At 40.1% G+C, this 18,285-nt stretch overlaps 1 long non-coding RNA gene across 1 annotated transcript; it reads right to left on the bottom strand.

The window, feature by feature from the left end:
- Positions 1 to 924: 924 nt before the first annotated feature.
- On the bottom strand, positions 925 to 17,873 carry LOC308476656. The gene is made up of 3 exons (XR_013986037.1): positions 17,091 to 17,873; positions 15,350 to 15,455; positions 925 to 1,274 (listed from the first exon to the last, which is right to left on the bottom strand). It is a non-coding gene; the product is annotated as an uncharacterized lncRNA (long non-coding RNA).
- Positions 17,874 to 18,285: the final 412 nt, after the last annotated feature.

Genomic DNA, 18,285 nt, shown 5'->3' with positions numbered 1-18,285 from the left:
AGTTTAACCACTAGTTTGCTAGTAAAACTGAATTACTGTGTCACAAAATGATACAAAACTGAATTCCTATGTCCAAAAAGTGTGTCAACAACTTGAAAAGTTTGGAAAGCTCTGCTTTAAGGCATTCAGAGACAATGTGGCAAATGAGAAATACGCTGCAAGTCAAGTGAAAACAAATAGGTTGCAAAACATTTATCTGGCTCTACTTGCATTTGGGTCTCATCATACCGTTGCAACTGAGAAGGTCAATGCAGCTGCAATAAATTAAGCATTTGATTAGGTAGGGTAAATTTTTTAAATTCGGAAGTCAGTTCAAATGTAATGGCATTGCTCAGTGATTTGAGGATCTGGTGATGTGTACTCTTAAAGTCTAGTTCCCACTTAAAGATATTTGCATTTGCGAGCCTTCACTGTTACAGCGGTTTACAAGAACTATTCAAATCATCAATAAAAAATGTTTAAAACATTTTAAAATAATTAAAACTAACAGTAAAAGAGATTAAAACAACAGCTACGTGGCTTAATAGGCTTGATTAAACAAAAAATTCAAGCAAGCACTGAAAATAGAACAGTGAAGGTGCCTTTTTTTTGCATTCCTCCTGTTTGGATTTTTTCTTAGGGTTTTTGTAATTCTGTAAACCTTTGGGTTCCCTCAAGCCTGTTGCTGCAGACCTTCAGGCAGCTGAGTTCACTATTACCCTATTTATGATGTAGATGCATAATAATCACAATTTGTCAATGTGTAGAAGATAATTATGAACCTTCTGACAAAAGTGCATTCCAGTGCAAAGGTCCTCAAGCTGTGGTCCATTCAGGTGGTCTGTCTGATTTCAATATTCATATTTACTTTTAATTGATTTTTTAATTCCTTGTATGTATTTTATTGTATTATCATTACAATTCTATGGAGTATAATAGCATAAAATAGGCAATAAAACACCATTAAAAACATACAGTATCTACCACAAAACATAACAATTACTGTAAAAGAATCATTAAGTGGTCTGCCAAGACCAGCAGCAATTTTCAAGTGGTCCATAGGAGAAACATTTTGGGAACCACAGTTCTAGTGGCTTTTGAAGTGTTAGCAAGATATGAAAGCAACCTTGAGCAACAGGTTTGCTTGTCCTTCAAATCCTCATCCTTAGTTGTGGCAATATAATAGTGTCGTTGAAAAGATTATCATATCACAAGGAGAGGATTATAGCTCTGAGTGAAGAATGAGCCGCAGGAAGAGCAGAAGAATTTCCAGCATGCACTGATAATTCAGAGAGCTGAAATGACAGAATAGGTATATAGATATGTGTTTATTTATTACATTAACACATCTTTCCTTGAAAGAGCTCTGAGCGGCGTCTTCACAACAATTCTGAGGTAGGGTTATGCCTCGTGGCTGAATGGGAGTTTTAGCAGAGTCAAAAGCCAAGGTAAAATGGTATGTCTTCAGCATTCACCAAAAGCTGTACAATGAAGATGCCAGATGTACTTCGGTAGAGGGTGGGCAGAGAGTTCTACAACTTAGGAGCTGCCCCAGAAAATGTCCTTTTGCCACCACCACCCTGAGCTTCTAAGGGCAGTGGAACAATCAATAGGGCCCCATCTGCTGATCTTACCATCTGCGGGGATCTGTAGGGAAGAAGGCAGCCTCTCACGCATTTGGGGCCTGAGTTGTTTAGGTCTTTGAACAATAACATGAGCACCTTAAGCAGGGATTTTAATGTGAGATTTTAATGGATCTCCAGCCAGTAATCTGGCCGCTGCATTTTGGACCAGTTGAAGTTTCTGAGTTGTCTTCAAGGACAGCCCCATGTAGAGTGCATTGCAATAATCCAGTCTGGAAGTTAGCAAAGCATTGAGTACAGTGGCCAAGTCATTTCTGTCCAAAAGCAGTAGTAAGCTGGTGAACCAGCCACAACTGGAAACAGGTACAGTGGTACCTCGGGTTACAGATGCTTCAGATTACAGACTCCGCTAACCCAGAAATACTACCTCGGGTTAAGAACTTTGCTTCAGGATGAGAACAGAAATTGCGCAGCGGCAGTAGCGGGAGGCCCCATTAGCTAAAGTGGTGCTTCAGGTTAAGAACAGTTTCAGGTTTAGGAACGGACCTCCAGAACAAATTAAGTTCTTAACCTGAGGTACCACTGTACTCCTAGCCCTGAAGGCCACCTGAGCCTCCAGTGACAGTGCTGAATCCAGCAGCACCACCAAGCTGTGGACCTGTTCCTTCTAGGGGAGTTCAACCCTATCCAGGGCAGGCCTTCTTCCCACCTTCCAGACGTGAGAGCTTGGGAGACATAACAACACCTCTTTCTTTTCATGATTCAGCTTCAGTTTACTGGCCCACCCACTACCATCCCACTATCCCTCAAGCACAGGTCTAACACCTCAAGCCTCTCCCAGTTAACATGGAATGGAGAGATAGAGCTGGATGTCATCTGCATACTGAGGGCACTTCACTCCAGATCTCCTGCTGACTGCTCTCAGAGGCTTCACATAGATGTTAAATAGCATGGAGGACAAGACAGAACCCTGTGGGACACCACAGGACAACTCCCACGACTGCTTTCTGGAGCAGAACCACAGAAGCACAGTGCCTGCAACCCCAACCTCTCTGAGATGCTCCAGAAGGATACGGAGTCAAGAGTGTTAAAAGCAGCTGAGGAGACAGAGTAGTGTCACATTACCACCATCTCTCTCCCAAATGTCATCAACAAGGGCAATCAGGGCAGTTTCATTTTTTTTTTTAAAGCAATTTATTAAATTTTACAATAAAAATAGACATAATAAACAATGTAACATCGATCTTAACATATTTTCACATTTTCTTTGGACTTCCTCACACCTCCCGCTCCCATTTTCATCGTTAAAACATTTTGTCAGCAATTTATCATCTTGTTTAAATTCTTATATCCCTTCTATATTTCATAATCATATAATTCTCAAAAGGAGCTAATTTTTCACAGTCTTACTTATTTTCTTAAAAAAGCTTCTAAATTTAGTGGTGCTCAGTTGTTTTAGTCTAGCATCTTATTTAGCATTCACTCAAATTACAATACTTTTGTAAATAGTTCTTAAATTTCTTCCAGTCCTCCTCAATCCTCTCTTCTCCCAGGTCACGGATTCTGCCGGTCATTTCAGCCAGTTCCATGTAGTCTATCAGTTGTATCTGCCATTCTTCCAGTGTGGGTAGATCTTGAGTTTTCCAATGTTTTGCAAGAAGTATCCTTGCTGCTGTAGTTGCATACATAAAGAATGTCTGGTCCTTCTTTGCCACCCCTTGGCCGACAATACCCAAAAGGAAAGCCTCTGGTTTCTTAGTGAAGGTATATTTAAATACCTTTTTCAGTTCATTATAGATCATTTCCCAGAACGCCTTCACTTTAGGGCAAGTCCACCAGAGGTGGAAGAACGTTCCCTCGCACTCTTTGCATTTCCAACACTTATTATCAGACAGGTGGTAAATTTTAGCAAGTTTGACTGGGGTCATGTACCATCTATAAATCATTTTCATTACATTTTCTTTCAGGGCGTTACATGCAGTAAATTTCAGTCCATTATTCCACAACCTCTCCCAGTCCTCAAACATGATATTATGCCCAATGTCCTGTGCCCACCTTATCATAGCCGATTTAACCGTTTCGTCTTGTGTATTCCATTTCAACAGCAAGTTATACATCCTTGAAAGTACCTTAATCTTTGGTTCTAACAATTCTGTTTCTAATTTCGATTTCTCCACCTGGAACCCTAATTTCTTATCATTTTTAAAAACTTCTTTGATCTGAGCGTAATGTAACCAGTCTCGCACTTTGTCTTTCATTTTCTCTAGACTCTGCAATTTCCATTTGTCTCCATCCTTTCCTAGAATTTCCCAATATTTTGGCCATTTAGCCTCCATATTGGGTCTTTTTCGGGCCTTGGCTTCCAAAGGTGAAAGCCACCTTGGTGTTTTATTTTCCAGCAAGTCTTTATATTTTGACCAGACATTAAACAATGATTTTCTGACAATATGGTTCTTAAAGGCCTTATTTGCTTTAACCTTGTCATACCATAAATATGCATGCCATCCAAAGGTATTGTTAAACCCCTCCAAATCCAGCACATCAGTGTCTTCAAGAAGTAGCCAGTCTTTTAGCCAGCAGAACGCTGCGGCTTCGTAATACAACTTTAAGTCTGGCAGGGCAAAGCCCCCTCTTTGTTTTGCATCGGTTAATATCTTAAACTTAATTCTGGGCTTTTTGCCCTGCCAGACAAACTTGGAAATGTCTCTCTGCCACCTCTGAAAGCACTCCGTTTTGTCCAAAACCTGAAGTGTTTGAAATAAAAACAACATCCTTGGCAATACATTCATCTTAATAGCAGCAATTCGGCCTAACAAAGAAAGTTTCAATTTTGTCCAACTATCTAGGTCTCTCTTAATTTCTGTCCAACATTTTTCATAGTTATCCTTAAATAGACCTAGATTTTTTGCTGTTATTTTTACCCCTAGGTATTTCACTTTTTTCACCACATTAAGTTCCATCTCATTCTGAAACCGTTCTGACTCTGTATTAGTCAAGTTTTTCCCCAAAACCTTAGTTTTCTGTTTATTTAATTTAAATCCAGCCACCCGACCAAAGTCATTAGTCAGTTGTAATACTCTTTTCGTACTGGGCTCTGGCTTCTGCAAGGTCAAAACCAGGTCATCTGCAAAAGCTTTTAATTTATATTGTTTCTGACCAACCTGAATTCCTTCCACCAACTGATCCCTTCTAATCATGTTCAATAGCACTTCCAGAACCGAAATAAATAACAAAGGGGAAATAGGGCAACCTTGTCGTGTCCCTTTTTCAATTTTAAACTCTTCCGTAACCACATTATTCACTATCAGTTTAGCTTTCTGTTCTGAATATATCGCCTCAATCCCATTTTCAAAACCCCGTCCCACTCCCATCTCTTTTAAATTTCCCATCATAAATTTCCAGGATATATTGTCAAAGGCCTTCTCCGCATCTATAAAAATTAAAACTGCTTTTGTATTTATATCTGTTTGCAGAAGTTCCAAAATGTCAATAATGTTCCTTGTATTAGCAAACAGATGTCTTCCTGGGAGAAAGCCAGCCTGGTCCTTATGAATTACTTCATTTAAAACTTTTTTAAATCTATTTGCCAAAATGTCTGCAAATATTTTGTAATCCACATTTAAGAGAGAGATGGGACGGTAGTTCTTAAGTTGTGTCTTTTCAGCTTCCGACTTTGGTATTAATGTGATAAATGCTTCCTTCCACGACTCCGGTGCCCTCCTCCCCTCCATAATTTCATTGCTGACCTCCATCAAAGGTTGTATCAAATAGTCTTTCAATGTCTTATAGTACTTGGAGGTCAGCCCATCTGGTCCTGGAGATTTGCCAAGTTGCATGTTCTGGATAGCTTGTTCGATCTCCTGTCGTGTTATTTTAGAATTCAGGATTGTCCTATTTTCTTGTGACAATTTAGATAATCCGTTTTTTGCCAAAAATTGTTTAATCTCAACATCATCTTGCGGCCCTTGGGTGTATAATTTTTTGAAGTATCTCTGGAAACACTTTCTAATGTCCACCGGATTCTGGATGTTTTTTCCATCAACCTCTAAGTTTGTAACAGTGTTTAATCTTTGTCTTCTCTTCAACTGCCAAGCTAGCAGTTTTCCACATTTATTCGCCGACTCAAACGTTTTTTGTTTCATTAATTTAACCTTCCATTCAATTTCCTGATTTATCAACTTAGAATATTGTGTTTGATAAAGTTTAATTTCTCTCAGAGTTGGCTGTGACTTCGGATTCACTCTTAATTTCTTCTCTAATTCTTTTATTTTATCCAAGATCTTATCTTTTTTCTCATTATGTGTTCTTTTCTTCACTGCATTCTGTTGTATCAAGAATCCCCTCATTACAGCTTTGCTTGCGTCCCAGATTATTCTTTTTTCCACCATATTATTCATGTTTATCTCAAAATAGTCCTTCAAAACTTTTTGGGCCTTCTTGGTAATTTCCTGATCTCTAAACAAATTGTCATTCATCTTCCATCTAAAGGATCCAGTTGGTAATAGTGTCATATCCATCTTTACTGCATTGTGGTCAGAGCAGGTCTTTGGGCAGATTTCCACTTTTCTAACCTTAGGTGCCAGGCCTCTAGAAATCCATATTTGGTCGATTCTTGTCCAGGTCAGTTGGGCTTCAGAAAAGAATGTTCCCTCTCTTCCTAGTGGGTTCTTTGTCCTCCAAATGTCAATCAAGTCCATATTGTCAGTCATTTCAAAAAAGGTTTTAGGTAGTCTGCCGTCTTTTGTAACATTTTGACTTTGTGACTTGTCCATGTTAGTTGATACGACCCCGTTCATATCTCCCATCATTATGATGTTGTTGTAGTCTAGATAATCCAGCATTGTCTCCTGCAACTTCTTGTAAAATTCCGATTTCCCTTCATTAGGTGCATAAATTCCTAATATCAGCAGTTTCTCTCCTTGATATTGTATCTCAATGGCCAAAATTCTTCCATGTTCATCTTTAAATAGGAATTTAGGTGACAGGCTCTCTTTTGCATATATCACTACGCCTCTCTTCTTAACTTTGTCCGAAGATACAAATTCCTGGCCCAATCTTTTATTTATTAACACTTTTCTGTGGAGCCTCGTCACATGTGTTTCTTGTAAACAAATAATGTCCAATTGTTCTTTTTTTAATATATGAAATATTTTCTTCCTTTTTTCCGGAATGTTACAACCATTAATATTCCAGCTCAACAGTTGCAGAGACATCCTGAATTATCTGGTTATTTTTCAAGGGGTGGTATCTTCTCAGGGACTTCAGGTTCCACAGATGCTGATGTTGGTATTGGCGTTGCCTCAGGCCCAGAAGGTAGTTCAATTCTTTTTTGAAGGTCCTCTCCGTGTGTAGACAGGAATTTGTCTCTCTCTTCCAGTGTTCTAACTTTAACCTTTCTCCCTCTAAAGGTAAAAGATAATCCTTGAGGAAATTCCCACCTAAATGGAATTGCGTTGCTCCTTAGTAGTTTAACAAGTTCAGAATAGGCGGTTCTAAGGTCAAGCAGTAGTCTTGGGATATCTTTATAAATTTCGATTCTTCTATCCAACACCTCCAGTGATTTTACAAAGTGTAGTCCCAGAATCTTATCCCTTTCCTCCTTTGATCTCAATGTTATCAAACAGTCTCTGGGCCTCTCCTTCTTTATGAATCTTCCAAGTCTGAAAGCTGACACAATTTTAAAGTCCTTTTCTTCCAAGTTCCAGAACTTGGAGAATTCTTTGGTCAAAAACTCAGTTAGATTTCCTTCTTCTGCCTCTTGTAGTGATCTAATCCTTAAGTTGTTCTCACGGTTTCGCAGTTCTATCATCGAGAGATAAATCTGGTGTTCCCCAACTTGTTTAGTGAGTGGTCTTACCTCTTGCTCTAAATTTTCAAATCTTTGTCTGGTGTCCTCAGTCAATTTCCGATTTTCTGCTGAGGCCTCCGTTAGCTGTCCAATTGCTTGTGCATTCTGTGTCACTTGTGTGGTTAATTTATTTAAACATTCTGTATTTTTATCAATCTTTGCTGATTGGGCATCTGCTTTCTTGTCCAAAGCTTCCAATTTTTCAAAGATTTTATCTAGTATAGAAGCAGATGCTCCTGAGGCCATATCTTCCAATTGTAACTGCTCTGCTTCGCCCTCACCCTCCACTTCTGAGGGCAAAGCAGGCACAGATGATCTGCGTGTCTGTAAGGCTGAGGTTAGAGTTGTTAGAGTTGTTTGTTTAGCTCTCCCTCTTTTTCTTGTGCCACTCATTCCAACGTTATCTGTCAGTCAAGGTCACACTGAGTTGTTCCCATGGGAATGGAAAGGTCCAGAGCAAGCAAACAGCAAGGGAATCGAAAGTAAAAAGTGTATGTAGAATCACTGTTATAATCCAATCCTCTAGAGGGAGCTTAATCTATCTTTCAGAGTCTAAATTAATGTCCAAGAACCTTCAGATACAAATACTTAGCAGAGTTTATAAATGATTACCTTGTTGCAGACAGTGCTTATTTATTTCCAAAAAGAATGTTTCAAATTTAAAAGGTATCAATACCCTCAGATTGTTTCCAGTTCCAATATACAGTATCCAAATCTGCAGTACTGACAGCTCCCTTAGTACTCAGGCAGCTCCTGACTCTGGGTTTCACCTTTAAATTTGTAATCCAATAAGAGGAGGAAAGTCAAGTACAAATAGAAATCCCAAATCTTTAACTTGAAGTCTTTACTTTAAAATGCAAGTTCAAATAGATGCTTAGATCTGTAAGACTTAGAGTCTCTTTCTTTCAGCCTCCACTCCTCCAGCTGATTGCTTTTTTTCAAGTTCAATGGCTGCGGAAGACGGACTTCCTGCTTCCACGTCTCTCCGCTCACAGCCAAGTTCAAGCCAATTTAAGTTTCCCTTTTAAAGTCTCAAATTTCGAGTGATTCAGTCTTTTACTCACAAATTAGTTGCTTTTTCATCCGGATCCGTAATTTGGCAGGAAAAGGGATCAGCGCTCACCGACAGCAGCAGCGCGGCTTCGCTCCTCAGGCTGCGAAACAGCTCACAGCGCCGCAACCCCCCTCCGTGCTCCGGAGCCCCTTACGGGGTTCCTTCTGCACTTGGAGGGTCGCTCTAGGCGCCCACCGAGCCTCAAGACCCCAGGCTCTTGCCGCCTGGGGTTTTCCGATGTGGGTCTCCGCTTCGCCGTAGCGGACGACCCGTTGCCTGCGGAGCCTCCTCTCCCGTTCAGAAGAGGACCGCCATTGCCGTTCGCGCCGCCCCCGGAAGTGGGAGTTTCAGTGCCAAGACCAGCCTTGAAGCCAGACTGGAATAGTAAGGAGGGCATATTTCAGCTAGAAATTTTTACAATATATAATGTGTGATAGGAATTTTATGGTTTTAGATATATGGCAACGTTCATAACCACACGTACATAGATCAACACAGGAAGACCAATCTGGAACCATTTTGATTCCTAAACTGACCAAATCCTGGAAAAGCCTCCCCATTGTCTCTTTCCTCACAAATCCTGTCTCAAGGATATGTCTGTTTGAATAAGGTGTGAGCCTGTGACCTGGCCCAGGAAATAAGTATTTTACCACTACAAAAGAATGGCCAGGCTCCCCAGGAAATCCAATCAAGTAACCTGCTAGACAGGAGATAAACAACAACAGGAGAAAAACAATATTTAAATTTCTGTGATGTAGGGGGATGTATCTGAGGGGTGGTCTTAGGTTACACCCCTTCTGTGATGTATGCATAATGTTTCTGGGGGTGGTCCTGATCTAGAGAATGGGAATTTCAAAAGTCTTTATAAGGCCTTGCAGGCCATTGTTCTGGGTCCTCTTCCTCTCCTGCGTGTGAGGGGAGCACCCTGTTGCAACAGATTAATAAAGATCAAGCTTACTAGCTGCTTTGCTTCTCAATATTCTCTGGTTGGCCTCTGTTATTTTCTCCTACCAATAGGGAACCTATGTAAGGACTCTATATGGGCTCTTGGATACCCCATAAGGGAAAAGGGCATATTTTTATTTACAACAGATGGCGACCACGCACGAAGGGACTTTTGGTTACCCGGATTCTGGAAACGAGGAAGGACTGGTTATCCAGCGCGCACCAGGCAGTTTGCCAGGAGGAATAGCCAGTCTTCCATCGATCCCAGGGTCTGGAAATAACTGGAGGTTCAGCGGGGCTAACCAGAGGAAGCAACGCTTGATCAGGCCGGCCTTAAACAACCAGTCAAGAGATCGTGGGATCACCAGGAACAGCGCATGCGGAAGTGAGTATTAAGTAGGAAACATGGGTAGTGGGTTGGGTTCTCTAAACCGCAGCAACCAAAATTCTTTAATTCTTCCTTTTCCCTTCAAATCTAAAATTTCTACTTTTTTCCTCATCTAAAAATTGCCTTCTCCTTTCTGTCCCCTCGATCTCAACACCAGCCCTAGCCCTTCGGAGTATGCCCAGGCAAAAGTTGTGTGTGACTTCTTTCATTTCCCTTCTACAGTCTATATGCCGACCTATTCCTTCGGAGTTTTGCCCAGAAAAAGGTCGTGCTTTTTCTTCTGTACTGAAAACTATAATTCCCAGGTGCAGCCGCACCTCTGCCATGGCGATCTTTGTTAGAGATGACCTGTGAGCAGAGAAAGCAAGGGCACCTGATTCCTTTCCTTCTTTGTCATTTCTGAGTCCCAATCTGGCACTGCGCTACGCAAGCGTCCAGTAGGGAACTCTCAGGTTAGATTGTAAGAGGCAGGAGGTTGCTGTGGGCTCCCTGGCTGAGTAATGACCAAAGGGGGGGTTTGAGATCGCTGACCGCACTGTTAGCTTAGTAGCCAGGAAAGGCCAACAGCTGTACCAGCCTAGTAAGTCAGGCCAGACGAACGGCGGTGTGTCACAGTACTAATTCTCGGAGTTGTCCAAATTGAGTGTACTGTGGGTTATTTATTGTGTTTCCTGAAAAGTGGGGATAAAACCCCGACTGCAGTATAAAAGCAAAAGCTAGCGCTATTAAAAATTCTTAAAATGGGTGCACCTCAATCAAAAGAAATGAACCCGCAGACTCCTGATGGGAAAGAAGCCCAGTTGGTGCTTAATTCCCACCTGGACTCTGACAGTCCCCTTCAATTTGTGTTTAAGAAACGTTTTTCCAGTGTTTAAATTGTACTTAGGTAACATCCAGCAGCTGCTTAACTTAAATGTTTGTTATTTGAGAGAGGCTCCAAAAGAGTTTTCCTCCCAAGTGGTAGAATCCTGTATACGTGCTTGTTCCAGTCTATTCTGGGAATGTGAAGTTAACCCAATGTTTCTGCTGCAAAAGCCTAGTTGAGCCAACTGCTCTCTCAAGCTAAAATGCAGTGTATGTATTTCATTAAGCATATGCCTATGAAAGTATGGCGTTCCTTCTAAGAAAAATATGTGAGTCCAGTTTTAACTTTGATTTGGTTGGACAGAAGAGTTATTGTAAGGTTCCTGATATCAGTCTCTATAAGACGTCCTGGCCTCTTTTCTTAGAAAATGCCCCCCCCCTTGTTTCATTCTGTCTCTTTCAGGTTTTTTTTTCCTTCTCCTTCTTATTCTGTGCCAGGTAAATTTACTCCCGAGTAAGCTTCCTTTAAAGGAAACTGCAAAGGTGGGGGGGCATAGATTAGGCTTACTATTCCTCTGCAAGTTCAGGAAAAATTGTCACTTTTGTATTCCTTTTAAATCAAATCTATGGCTGTTTTAACTATGCTTTATAAGAGATCCTCTCCCTATCTTAGGAAAAACATTCACTTCAGTCTTTAAAGATAATTTATCTAGGAACTTTCACTCTCTAGTCTAAGGAAGTAAACTCTCACTCAAACTAGCTTCAAGATCTGCTAAAAGGGTTCTGTATAAAGTTGGGTACTTTTATTTTCCTCTTCCTTAGTACATGATAGGCGCATGGCTTGTGATAGGCGCATGGCTTGTGGTCTCTTCCCCAGTTGTGTCTGTGTACATAAGTATGTGTGTGTCTCTCTGGTAGTACAAATCTTGCTATGAACCCTGTATTTTAGGGTTGGACTAGATGACCCCAGGTCCCTTTCAACTTTCCCAATTTGTAGCTGATGTGTTGAAATTCAGCCCAGATTTGCTCTTTGTTTTTTAAAAGGTGTGAGGTGAAGCCGTGATGTTTGAAGCAGAACTGGTGATATCAGGCATTTAAGTGATTACAGTGTTTATCGTTTTGTCTATTATTTACAAAAAATCAGACTTAAAAGTCTACTCAAAGTTTAAGCACATACAAATGAATAATCAAGTAGAATTAGCCTTGACCAATCCTGTAAATAAAGGGCAGGAAAATTTTGTCTGCAAATGGTAAGGCTGAAATGACTGAGAATGTTAAAAAAAATCCTATGAATTCTGACTCTGGCCATTTTTACTCATAAATAAGAGAGCGGTTGATTGTTCCGCGAATGACCAGATAAAATGACCAATAATGATAGCCCTTTCCTGTACATAAAGGAAGCACTCCTTTTGCTTGGGCTGAAATTGCTAGCTTTGGTGAATACTTGAATTGCTTAGTTGTTTTTTGTTTGTTTGTTTGTTTTAAAATCTAACCCTATTTTTAATCTACTCCTTACCTTTCCCTTCCTTATTCTAATTGAGCCAAAAGATGCAACATTTCAATGGTATAAAAGGTTTGCTGAGACATGAACTCTGCACATGCACAGAGGCTAGATCAGCTTACAAAAAAAAGAGAGAGCGAGAGAAAGGAGGGGGGAGAGAGAAGGTTTGGAGAGCGTGAAACCTATCCAAATTTCCTTATGTAAAACTTGGAACCATTGAGGGAAATCACCCTAATGTGTCTTGCTCCAGGGGCTACGTAAGACAAAAGGTTCGCCTCCCAATGGAATTTAAATTTTATAAGTTTTTTTTTTGGTGTGTGTGTGTATATGCCTATGCATTTTAGGAACAGCATTTCCTGACAGACCTCTCACATGAAATAATTTTCCCTTTTAACAGAGTGTCCTTTCTTTTCTCCCACAGCACAAATGATAATGAGGGGATGCAAACAGTGATTTAAATACTCTATAAAAAGTAATTGCATTTGTTTTTCTTTTTGTCTTTCTTCCCTTAAAGGCAAACAGTCACTTTCTTTCTGTTCAGCAAAACAAGTCTGAATCCCTGCTATATTAGTGACTTCCCTCTATCTCTTTGCGGCTTTGACATTTTTTTTAGGTTACAAATAATCTGTTTTCGTTTATTAAGTTCGTTTTATCAGTTCTTCCATTATATATATGAAATTAATCAAAGCACAACCAAACATTATTTATGGAATTGTATTTGTTTACCTTTTTGCCTGAGCATTTCTTATTAATTCTGTCATTTTGGCTAGTGCAAGGTACTTGCACAACTTTAAATTGCCATTCATTTTTTCTTGGTATTAACTCATTTCCCAGTATTCCGCTATTAACATTACAGCCGATGTTGTCACATCAAGAAACACTCTTTTATTTTCATTTGGGATGTTAAAATGCCAAAACAGATTACTTCAGGTTACTTCAAGTTTCTTATTAATTGTGTGCCTTAGCATTTATTTATTTTCGTTCCTCATAAGTCAGTGTGTGTGTTTCATTATTATTTTAACCTTGTATTTTTTACAGTTCTCTTTCTCTCCAAAGTGAAGGAAACCAAACGAACTTGGCAGATAATAACAGTAATTATATGAAAATGTGATAATAATATTGGAATGAATGAAATGCTTAATTCGCTAAGATTTTTAATTATCTGCAGCTTCCCACGGAAAACTCAAGGACATCCTTTTTGCCTTTTGCCCCTTCCTTGTCTAACTGTGTGTTTAAGTCCCCAAAAACCCTGCCCCTTACAGGATATCACTTCTACAGATGTGCAATGATGAAAAGCAGCAACAACCCCTCAACTCAGTTCTTCGCCATCACAAGACCTGCAACACCAGAGTTTTCAAAGTGCCCACAGCTATCTCTTTCAAAGGATATAGACTGATGGGGGAGTGGGGCTGACAAAGGGGGGAGGACTTGAATTGCAAGGACATTTTCTCACTTTTGAAACTCAAGCCTCTGTGCTCCAGGATTCAAAAGATACATACGTAAAAGATCACAATTGTGTCAAGATATGCAACTGATATTTAATTAGTTTGTTTTGTATTATGTGTTATTATGTAAGAATGTTGAAATGTGTCTGACAGTGTGATTTCCACAAAGGGGGGCAATTTTTGTGTGTAATTGTTTTTATGTTTAATGTCTTATTGCTTACACACCAATGGAGAATTCTCATGCATTTTATACTTTCTAATAGCTCACACTATTGTGTAGTCCAATGTTTAGCTCAATTTATAACCACATTTCATTGTTCCACCTGGCACTCTGCCAACTTTCCCTATCCATTTTAAAATGTGTTAAACCTCGTTTTGCCAAGGACAAGCTTCTGGATCCATAAAACACCAGGTACGTGAAGGTGCAAATGCTTTGGTTTAGCAGGAATGATCCCTTATAGAGTTAAATTGACTTATTTGGACAAAGTGCCCTTTTAAGAATGGTTTTCTTTTAACAGATTGGTTTGAAGAGTTGAGAACGATGGGGCAAGATAAATTCAAATTGGACTCAGTTTGAATTGGGCAAGTGTATCCAGGCTGCAATTAGCTTTTTGGTCCTTTAAGTGCAAGTGAGCAACTTCCCATGAGTGCAAGACCACAGCCTATAATAAAATCCCATAGCTAAAGGCCAAGGCAAAGGCATGTCCCTCACGAGATGTCCAAACCTGTGCCAGCTATGGTGAATGCCAGGCAACATGGTAGCACTATGCCGGTGTGAGACCACAGAAGAGCTAGCTTGACACCTGAGAACACACAAAAATGGCGAAGGACAAAACACCAACTGCATTTTTCAGTCATTAGTGGACCTTCCTGCTAGGTGTAAAGCATAGAACACTATTGAGTAAATGGTCTCTTCCAAAGTGTTAGAATGCCACAAGTAATTTAGTAGCAAAACGCAACATGTGTTATTTTTATGATATCTTTATACAAAGACATCCATTTACAACATACGATGTTATTATTTGTGGGGCAAAAATTTTTAAGAAAAATTCTAGCCCCAAAGGGGGGAATAATGTGATAGGAATTTTATGGTTTTAGATATATGGCAACGTTCATAACCACACGTACATAGATCAACACAGGAAGACCAATCTGGAACCATTTTGATTCCTAAACTGACCAAATCCTGGAAAAGCCTCCCCATTGTCTCTTTCCTCACAAATCCTGTCTCAAGGATATGTCTGTTTGAATAAGGTGTGAGCCTGTGACCTGGCCCAGGAAATAAGTATTTTACCACTACAAAAGAATGGCCAGGCTCCCCAGGAAATCCAATCAAGTAACCTGCTAGACAGGAGATAAACAACAACAGGAGAAAAACAATATTTAAATTTCTGTGATGTAGGGGGATGTATCTGAGGGGTGGTCTTAGGTTACACCCCTTCTGTGATGTATGCATAATGTTTCTGGGGGTGGTCCTGATCTAGAGAATGGGAATTTCAAAAGTCTTTATAAGGCCTTGCAGGCCATTGTTCTGGGTCCTCTTCCTCTCCTGCGTGTGAGGGGAGTACCCTGTTGCAACAGATCAATAAAGATCAAGCTTACTAGCTGCTTTGCTTCTCAATATTCTCTGGTTGGCCTCTGTTATTTTCTCCTACCAATAGGGAACCTATGTAAGGACTCTATATGGGCTCTTGGATACCCCATAAGGGAAAAGGGCATATTTTTATTTACAACAAATGTATTCCAGGGAGGATACCTGCAAGTTATTCCCATGGCTAAAATGATAATGTTGGATGGATTACCTAGGAACTGGGATGCTGAGTCTTCAATGTTGCTTAGCAAACCTGTGACTGGCATGTGAACAAACTTGTGATTAAATCCTTTGAACATTTTGAACCACTTGGATATCTGCAAATCAAAAATCTCATGATGCATAGCAGGAAGAGTCTGGAGGATATGTGGAAAATTATATTGCAAAATGCCACGTGAGTGTTTATTGAACTCCCCCAACACATATTTGGTAACCTTTAACAAAGTGGGGAATTAAACATGTTTTGTTTAGCTATTTGCAGGTTACATTTTCGTACGTTTGTGGGTATCTTAAGTACCATATTCTGAAAGTAAAGTGAACAGCAACCATCCAAACTAGAAATATGCTGTAAAGCAATTAAAACCCTATGTTTGTAATCACCAACTCAGTTTTGCTAAGCAGTCACTGTAACAAATTTGCTGTTAGATAATCATCACTGTCTGTTCTTTTTGTATTTTATTTCCCTGCCCCCCCCCCCACCTCACAAGTATGGACAGAAACTTGCCGATTTAGGATTACACTCATATAATGAAGTAGACTGTGACCCATGAAAACTTATGCATTAATGAATTGTTAAAATTCTCACCCCCCCCAATTGTTCAATGTCTATTCAATGTTTATTTTCATAGACAAAACATAGGTAAGTTCTATGATTCTAACCGGTGGTTTTCACCCCTTTCATGCAAAGCCTGAATGTGGATCCAAACCCTCTTAAAGAAAATGACAATGAGTATTTATGTAGCAATTTTGAAAGTGTTCAAAGCACTTAGCATGCAGTATTGCAGCAACTTCTACCCATCCATGTAAGAGTAGATAAGAAATGTTATCCCCACATTGCAGATGAGGAGCTAAAGCTGAGAGAGAATGATTTCCCTACAGATGCCTAGTGAGGTCATGACAAACTTTGAACCAGTGATAATTGACAGCTCGGTCTCTTAGCTACTAGGCTACACTACCTCCCACCTCTTCCATTAATTTTAGTGGCTGTTGATTATACCACTTGCTTGAGTTCTCCTTCCACTCATTTGTTATTTGTCATATATGATGTTTTTCAGAGTGTTCAAAACACTTCATGCACATTATTGCAGCAATTTGTTTTACAGAACATCCCTGTAAAGGGCAGGCCAAAAGCTTTGTCTACATATTGCAGATGGGGAGCTGAGGCTGAGAGATAAAGCTGTCGAGTGAGGTCAGGGCAGAGATATGCTTTGAACCAGGAATGGTTCTCTGCTCAGTCTTTCAGCCTACACTAGCTCTCAACTCTTCCACCAGTTTTAGTGGCTAAGGGTTGCACCACTCATTTGTTCTTATCTGCCAAGGTATTCCATCATATGCCTATTGTTTGTGGCTTTAATTCCTGTGACAAAGATGAAGCACAGTGGACAGCTATGCTACCACAATGACTTTTAGCTGTGCAGTGCAACTTCCCTGCCCTCCCCTTTCCCCACAAGTTCCTTAAATCTGTTTTGGAGGGTTGGGGGCAGGGGGAAACCCAGACCAGATTTGGAGGGTACAGGGGGTGGGAAGGAGAGGGCATGCAATTTACACTGCACAGCTGAAAGTCGTTGTATTACTGTTTCCTTGACTATTGCCCTTACATACCCAGCTGCATTGGACTTCCTTCTGACCCTAGAGGGTACCAAGGTACAAAGAGCGGCAGGGACTCTTCCATTAGGACCCCTGGGTATGTCACAATGCTCATTTTTTTGCTTCAGGTTCTGAATAAAAATTACTGTGCAGAAAGCGATGACAAAACTCTGTTCAGGCCAAGGATATCCTAGGAACCGTCTCATCCCTCCTGCCCATCCTCCATATGTATGCATCAGCTGATGCAATCTCTGCACGGTTGCCCTGAGCTCTCTCTTCTTGTTTGACAAACTCTTGGCAAGAAAAACTGCTTCCAATAATGCTGGTCTCAGTGAAGTAGTCAGCCCTGTTTAACAAGTTTAAGAGAAAAAGGTTGAGAAAGAAATGGAAAGTCAGAGGCCTTCAAAACTAAAGCCTGATATCCGTAATCCTCTAGGGACTGACATTTTCTTTATATGGTCATGATACAGTAAGACTGCTTGCCAAGTTTCTATCTAGGCTTCTGAGTCAAGTTGGTAGTAGCACAATTCACAGGATTTCCTCCACTCCCTGCCCCCACCCCAGATGGAAAGCATGCATTTTGCAGAGAGAAAAGCTACTAGGGACAACAGTTGAAAAAAGGGGTGAGCACTCCCTGTGACTTCAAATTCCTTCACTCAAAAAAGACTTTTCTCTTAAAAACAAGTAAAAGACAATCCAGATTTTCTTAATTTACATTCACGTGTAACATCTAGCTAAGGCCGGAAAAAGGAGCTCAAGAAAACCCTGCTTCTGCACAACACACCTCTATTTTGTTTTGTGACTAACCGATTGTATATTTATTTAGTGACTGAGAGAAAATACTTGGCTAGCTGTAGAACCTCAGGGGTGGTGCCTGAATCAGTTCCTTCTCCTTATGCAGCTGTTTAAAGTGGCAGTAATTATTATTTTTAAAGACCTGCCCGCCCCCGATAATTTAAAAGGTATTTTTGCACCTGATTTTAATTTCAGTTTTGTTTTGTGCTGTTCAAATTAAGCCTAACAATATACACAATAATGGATCTGATAGTGGATTTGTTTCTGAAAAAGCCAAGTTCACATCCTAGAAGAGGCAAGTGTCTTCTGTTCCTTTTCAGGGAAAAACTATACCACTTATCAACTGGTCTGTGTCCGGAAGGGTTCATTAGAAGCTCATGGCATACAGCTATGAATTAGGGGTTTGACTATACATAAGAAACTTGTGAACTTAGGAATTCACATTTTAAAACCTAAGCTACCTTCTGTCTAGGCCAAGACATAAAAACACTTAAGGCAAGACTGTTTTAGCTACATGTGACATACTAATACTGTATTTTTCGCTCT

This window comes from Podarcis pityusensis (assembly GCF_964106645.2).
Source record: "Podarcis pityusensis genome assembly, chromosome: 4".
Lineage (NCBI taxonomy): Eukaryota > Metazoa > Chordata > Lepidosauria > Squamata > Lacertidae > Podarcis > Podarcis pityusensis.
Note: the sequence above shows the minus strand (reverse complement) of the source record. Positions and strands in the feature narration are given on the sequence as shown.